The sequence below is a fragment of the Taudactylus pleione genome, unplaced genomic scaffold (assembly GCF_031769625.1).
Source record: "Taudactylus pleione unplaced genomic scaffold, aTauple2 ptg000026l, whole genome shotgun sequence".
NCBI lineage: Eukaryota > Metazoa > Chordata > Amphibia > Anura > Myobatrachidae > Taudactylus > Taudactylus pleione.
In genome coordinates this window covers 6,134,756-6,142,547 of record NW_028284428.1, presented here as the reverse complement: position 1 = coordinate 6,142,547, position 7,792 = coordinate 6,134,756, and the positions used below count along the sequence as shown (strand labels likewise).

General features: G+C 35.3%; 2 pseudogenes; one reads left to right on the top strand and one right to left on the bottom strand.

Annotated features, from left to right (window-relative positions):
* Positions 1-2,016: 2,016 nt before the first annotated feature.
* Positions 2,017-2,135, bottom strand: LOC148539196 (5S ribosomal RNA; annotated as a pseudogene).
* Positions 2,136-6,857: 4,722 nt separating this feature from the next.
* Positions 6,858-6,976, top strand: LOC148539195 (5S ribosomal RNA; annotated as a pseudogene).
* Positions 6,977-7,792: the final 816 nt, after the last annotated feature.

Genomic DNA, 7,792 nt, shown 5'->3' with positions numbered 1-7,792 from the left:
AGCATAATATGTATTTAAAATCTGTGTAACACCTGCAACCAAATGAGGCAGAGCAATGCTCATATTTTTCAGTGTCAGTGTAGGGACTGACGAGAGGGGGAGACCATGACGTGGTTGGTCAGCTTTACCAAATTTTTGCTATAGATATATATATATATATATATATATATATACACAAATCAATAGAAGAAAAGAGTGTGTTTTTTTGTTTTTTTAATATTGGTAAATCTAATAGAAATATTATACGTATATATATACATATAATACTTGTATATGTAGCACTCCCTTGATAAGTATAAGGTGTCTGCTTGGTCAACAAAAAATGGTGGCCATGGCTAGGCCACCTTGGTACAAGAAACAATATGACAATATAGCTGACCACAAGCGCCTCCTAGTGCATATACAGTGAACCAATTAAACCTGTGGAAATCTCACAACCTGTGCAAAAACAATTTTTTGTATTTATATCCTTGTCCTTATCCAGGACCGTGACATACAAGTGACTTTGTGCAATAAATACAACCGTGTAATATATATGAATAAATATATTTAAAACTGCATAAATAAAGTGCATAAAAAATATTTAATTAGATAAAACAATTCATAGACAACACACAATGACATAAATACACAGAAATAATGGATAAAAAGCTAGTACTAAAAGATAATAAATAGCGATTTTTAGTAAAAAATAAATATGTATTTTTTAAATAAATCGGATTTATAACTTATCTTTTCCAAAAGTATTTTGGGAAGAGTTCATAAAGTGCAAGGTCAGGGTCCCAACGCGTTTCGTCCTCTGGACTTCATCAAGGGGAAGTGTATGCATAGAGACAGAGCAGGGTTTATATACCTTAAGTACAGGAAGCACATGTCCTCATTTCATGACATCATTTCCTGTTACCTATTTCAGGTCAAAAAGCTGTATAATGTCCAGATTTTAACAATAAAATTTGTATTATGGCACTCAGTATAAACAGTATAAAACATAGAAGGCAAATAAAGTATGTGAGTCAATGTTTTTCTGCTTCATGATTATAGTTCTGTCCAAGTGGAATGCATGTGAGGCGCACCCCATCATTTCCGGTCTTGTGGTGCGCGGGTTGGTATTGGTTTAACATAATGCCAGTCTAGGTGGAACGCAGGGAGAACACAGGATGAGCGCACCACGTCACTTCCTGTTCCATGTAGTATTGGTTAAGTGACTACCAGTCCCCATATTACATCACCACTATATAGCTATTAAGATGTTGTTTTTCCATCTCCAGGTCCCCACCGGAGGATGTGTCGCTCGCATGTACTTGTATTAGTAGGCCACGAGGTCGTTTTAGATGAAGGCGGCGGCCATTTTTGTAGTTCTTTTACATTAAGCCGGCGGCCATTTTTGTAGTTCTTTTACATGAAGCCGGCGGCCATTTTTGTAGTTCTTTTACTACTTGTAACAGTCGTCTTTGTGGTTTTGAGTGTTATGTCAAACACCAATCAGGGTCAATCGGAAAACAGAGGTTTGTCATTCTTAACATAAGATGTTCAATGTCTTTTCTTGACTGTTTGTATTCCATCACTGTTCTTCCAATATTTATGGATTGTTATATTACTTCGGATAGGGATGGCGGCCATCTTGGTAGTTCTTTCATGACCTGTGGCAGCCATCTTTATAGTTCCTAAATGCTAAGTCCAGTGCCATTCAATAAAGAAGTAGGAGGAATTAGCATTCTTATTCTGGGATGCTAAATGTCTTTATTGACCATTAACACGTATCCTGAAAAAGAGGAGAAAATGAAGGCAGACACAAATATGATGAACTATTTAATCAGAGACTCCATTCCCTGATTGTCAATGCAGAAAGTGAACTATACAAAAAGACAATAGTCTATGGATACCAACTAAATAACAGATTTATATTCAGAAAGATTACATGTTAAATGGAAAGGTGACTGATGCAGGTGCAAAATTGTAAAACAAGACTCGGAGCCATATCATATTCTATATGCCATTTTATTCCCATTGACAATTTTACTACAACACCTGATCTTCCTAGGAGGTCCCCCATCCAAGTACTGACGAGGCCCAATCATGCTTCACTTCCAAGATCAGGCGAGATTGGGCATTGACATGTTGGTATGGTTGTAGGTATGTGTTCACTTATGCATAGATTTATGGACTTTGCTCCACGAGGACCTGTAATCAATCGCATTTCAGCTTCATCACCCTCCATATCATAAATAAGAACAATGTTTTAATAATAATGCTGTAGTCCAAACTTTTGCTTCCTTTTTTATTTTTTTTATTTATAAAGTTGTCTTTAATCACCTTGGTACATGATAACGTGTATTATACCGCTATCATTGTATCTTAAGTCATATAAAAGGAGCTATTTCATAGTTATCGTTAAACCCCATGGGAAATAAAGTGTTTAATTCGAAGATCCAGAACATTTCACGTTGAGCAAGTTTTTTGCCAAGATCTCCCCCTCTCTCTCCCATGGTTACATGTTCTATTGCTTTAAAGGACAGTTCTTCCGGGTTGGATCCATGGTGTGTATTAAAATGTCTTGAGACCATGTGATTTTCTACTTTATTCTTGATATTCCTCACATGTTCCAGCATCCTTAACTTGAGGGGCCTCTTTGTTTTTCCCACATATTTAGTACCACATGAACACTCTAGCAGGTAGATCACTGATGTAGAATTACAGTTCATGAATTCCTTTATTTTATATTCCTTCGAATTATCATGATTCTTAAAGATCTTCCTTTGTGGATTCAAATATTTACAGATATTGCATCGACCACATTTGTAACATCCAGCACATTTTGGTAATGTTCTAATGGGTTCTGTTGTGTCACTTCTCAGGAGACTTGGTGCTAAAGAGTCTTTAAGGCTTTTTGCTTTCCTGAACACAGTGGGTGGCTTTGGTGGAATCACGTCCTTTAAAATAGGGTCCAACAGCAAGATGTTCCAATGTTTTGAAAGTGTCACCCTTATCTTTTTTTCCTGTCCACTATAGGTGGTGATGAAGGGGATTATTTTATTTTCTTCTTTCTCCTTCTGTTTATATATTAGTAATTTGGACCTCACCAGATTTGTAGTTTTTTGAATTGGTCTCCCAATTATTTCTTCTGGGTATTCTTTGTTTTGAAATCTTTCTTGGTAGATTTGGATCTGTTGATCACACATAGTTGGATTACTACAATTACGTTTGATCATGTGGAATTGTGAATACGGAATATTGTCCTTCCAACTCTTCAGATGATTACTTTTATAATGTAAATAACTGTTTGTATCAACTTTTTTAATGTAGTTACTTGTGCAGATCATCTCATTATCTCCTGTCAATACCAAGTCCAGAAATTCTATGGAAGTTCTATTAAAATTGGAAGTAAATTTCAAATTCATATTGTTGTCGGATATATGTGATAAAAACGATGTAAAATTCTCTTCTGAACCTTCCCAAATCATTAAAATATCATCAATATATCTCTTATAAAAAATGATATTATTTTTAAAAGGGTTGTTATTATATACATACTCCTCTTCCCAACATCCCATGAATAAATTTGCAAAGTTGGGTGCAAACGTCGTCCCCATTGCTGTTCCACATATTTGTCTGTAAAATTGGTCCAAAAACCTAAAATAATTATGTTCCAAGATAAAAGCCATTAAATCACATAAAAATTCTCTATGTGTTGGGTTCATTGAAGGGTCTTGATTAAGAAAGTATCTACAAGCGTTAATTCCTTTGTGGTGTTCAATGCAAGTGTACAATGATTGAACATCTATGGTAACCCAGGAGTAACTTTCTTTCCATGCTAGGTTTTCCACTGCTTGTAAAACATGTGTCGTGTCTTTTAAGTATGACTCTAAGTTTTGTACATACTTCTTTAGGAAGATATCAACATACTCAGAAATGTGTGAAGTGAGTGATTCAATTCCAGCAATTATTGGTTTTCCTGGAGGCTCTACCATTGATTTATGTACTTTAGGTAGGAAATAAAAAATGGGGGTTATGGGACTAGTATTCATAAGGTATTGGAATTTGTTTTTATCTAAAATCTCATTGTGTAATCCAAATACCAATAGTGTTCTTAGTTCATCAATATATTCATTAAGGGGATCTTGTTCAAGTAAAATATATGAGTCCTTGTCCCCCAAAAGTTGGTTTGCTTCTTTCAAATAATAAGATCGATCCATAAGTACTAGTCCTCCCCTTGTCAGCTGGTTTCAAAACAATATTTGTGTTCTTTTTCAGATTTCTTAGTGCCTCTTTTTCACTATTCTTAAGATTCTGCTTCTTTGTTGGCACAAATTCTTCTTCGCAAAGTTCCTTTTTCACCATTTCATAAAATATGTTGATGTGACTTCCTTTGGACTCAATCGGATAGTATTTTGACTTCCCCTTCAGGCCAGATTTAGATTTTTGCATCTCAAAGTTATTTACAATTTCATTTTCCTTCTTTAAGTAATGTCTTTTTAGTGTGAGGTTCCTAATAAATTTATTTAAATCAATAAAGGTTTCGAATTTGTTCATATTGCTTGTTGGAGAAAAGTTAAGTCCTTTGCTGAGCAGAGAAATTTCAGGTGGTGTAAGCTGATGTTGGGATAAGTTGAAAATTCCATGTGCTGTTGGATCTAGTGGTGTAGGTTTCTTCTTCCAAAGGAAGTCACATCAACATATTTTATGAAATGGTGAAAAAGGAACTTTGCGAAGAAGAATTTGTGCCAACAAAGAAGCAGAATCTTAAGAATAGTGAAAAAGAGGCACTAAGAAATCTGAAAAAGAACACAAATATTGTTTTGAAACCAGCTGACAAGGGGGGGGACTAGTACTTATGGATCGATCTTATTATTTGAAAGAAGCAAACCGACTTTTGGAGAACAAGATCCCCTTAATGAATATATTGATGAACTAAGAACACTATTGGTATTTGGATTACACAATGAGATTTTAGATAAAAACGAATTCCAATACCTTATGAATACTAGTCCCATAACCCCCATTTTTTATTTCCTACCTAAAGTACATAAATCAATGTTAGAGCCTCCAGGAAGACCAATAATTGCTGGAATTGAATCACTCACTTCACACATTTCTGAGTATGTTGATATCTTCCTAAAGAAGTATGTACAAAACTTAGAGTCATACTTAAAAGACACAACACATGTTTTACAAGCAGTGGAAAACCTAGCATGGAAAGAAAGTTACTCCTGGGTTACCATAGATGTTCAATCATTGTACACTTGTATTGAACACCACAAAGGAATTAACGCTTGTAGATACTTTCTTAATCAAGACCCTTCAATGAACCCAACACATAGAGAATTTTTATGTGATTTAATGGCTTTTATCTTGGAACATAATTATTTTAGATTTTTGGACCAATTTTACAGACAAATATGTGGAACAGCAATGGGGACGATGTTTGCACCCAACTTTGCGAATTTATTCATGGGATGTTGGGAAGAGGAGTATGCATATAATAACAACCCTTTTAAAAATAATATCATTTTTATAAGAGATATATTGATGATATTTTAATGATTTGGGAAGGTTCAGAAGAGAATTTTACATCGTTTTTATCACATATATCCGACAACAATATGAATTTGAAATTTACTCCCAATTTTAATAGAACTTCCATAGAATTTCTGGACTTGGTATTGATAGGGGATAATGAGATGATCTGCACAAGTAACTACATTAAAAAAGTTGATACAAACAGTCATTTACATTATAAAAGTAATCATCTGAAGAGTTGGAAGGACAATATTCTGTATTCACAATTCCACAGGATCAAACGTAATTGTAGTAATCCAACTATGTGTGATCAACAGATCCAAATCTACCAAGAAAGATTTCAAAACAAAGAATACCCGGAAGAAATAATTCGGGAGAGCAATTCAAAAAACTACAAATCTGGTGAGGTCCGAATTACTAATATATAAACAGAAGGAGAAAGAAGAAAATAAAATAATCCCCTTCATCACCACCTATAGTGGACAGGAAAAAAAGATAAGAGCGACACTTTCAAACATTGGAACATCTTGCTGTTGGACCCTATTTTAAAGGATGTGATTCCACCAAAGCCACCCACTGTGTTCAGGAAAGCAAAAAGCCTTAAAGACTCTTTAGCACCAAGTCTCCTGAGAAGTGACACAACAGAACCCATTAGAACATTACCAAAATGTGTTGGATGTTACAAATGTGGTCGATGCAATATCTGTAAATATTTGAATCCACAAAGGAAGATCTTTAAGAATCATGATAATTCGAAGGAATATAAAATAAAGGAATTCATGAACTGTAATTCAACATCAGTGATCTACCTGCTAGAGTGTTCATGTGGTACTAAATATGTGGGAAAAACAAAGAGGCCCCTCAAGTTAAGGATGCTGGAACATGTGAGGAATATCAAGAAAAAAGTAGAAAATCACATGGTCTCAAGACATTTTAATACACACCATGGATCCAACCCAGAAGAACTGTCCTTTAAAGCAATAGAACATGTAACCATGGGAGAGAGAGGGGGAGATCTTGGCAAAAAACTTGCTCAACGTGAAATGTTCTGGATCTTCGAATTAAACACTTTATTTCCCATGGGGTTTAACGATAACTATGAAATAGCTCCTTTTATATGACTTAAGATACAATGATAGCGGTATAATACACGTTATCATGTACCAAGGCGATTAAAGACAACTTTATAAAAAAAAAAAAAGGAAGCAAAAGTTTGGACTACAGCATTATTATTAAAACATTGTTCTTATTTATGATATGGAGGGTGATGAAGCTGAAATGCGATTGATTACAGGTCCTCGTGGAGCAAAGTCCATAAATCTATGCATAAGTGAACACATACCTACAACCATACCAACATGTCAATGCCGAATCTCACCTGATCTTGGAAGCGAAGCATGATTGGGCCTGGTCAGTACTTGGATGGGGGACCTCCTAGGAAGACCAGGTGTTGTAGTAAAATTGTCAATGGGAATAAAATGGCATATAGAATATGATATGGCTCCGAGTCTTGTTTTACAATTTTGCACCTGCATCAGTCACCTTTCCATTTAACATGTAATCTCTCTGAATATAAATCTATTATTTAGTTGGTATCCATAGACTATTGTCTTTTTGTATAGTTCACTTTCTGCACTGACAATCAGGGAATGGAGTCTCTGATTAAATAGTTCATCATATTTGTGTCTGCCTTAATTTTCTCCTCTTTTTCAGGATACATGTTAATGGTCAATAAAGACGATTAGCATCCCAGAATAAGAATGCTAATTCCTCCTACTTCTTTATTGAATGGCACTGGACATAGCATTTAGGAACTATAAAGATGGCTGCCACAGGTCATGAAAGAACTACCAAGATGGCCGCCATCCCTATCCGAAGTAATATAATGATCCATAAATATTGGAAGAACAGTGATGGAATACAAACAGTCAAGAAAAGACATTGAACATCTTATGTTAAGAATGACAAACCTCTGTTTTCCGATTGACCCTGATTGGTGTTTGACATAACACTCAAAACCACAAAGACGACTGTTACAAGTAGTAAAAGAACTACAAAAATGGCCGCCGGCTTCATGTAAAAGAACTACAAAAATGGCCGCCGGCTTAATGTAAAAGAACTACAAAAATGGCCACCGCCTTCATCTAAAACGACCTCGTGGCCTACTAATACAAGTACATGCGAGCGACACATCCTCCGGTGGGGACGTGGAGATGGAAAAACAACATCTTAATAGCTATATAGTGGTGATGTAATATGGGGACTGGTAGTCACT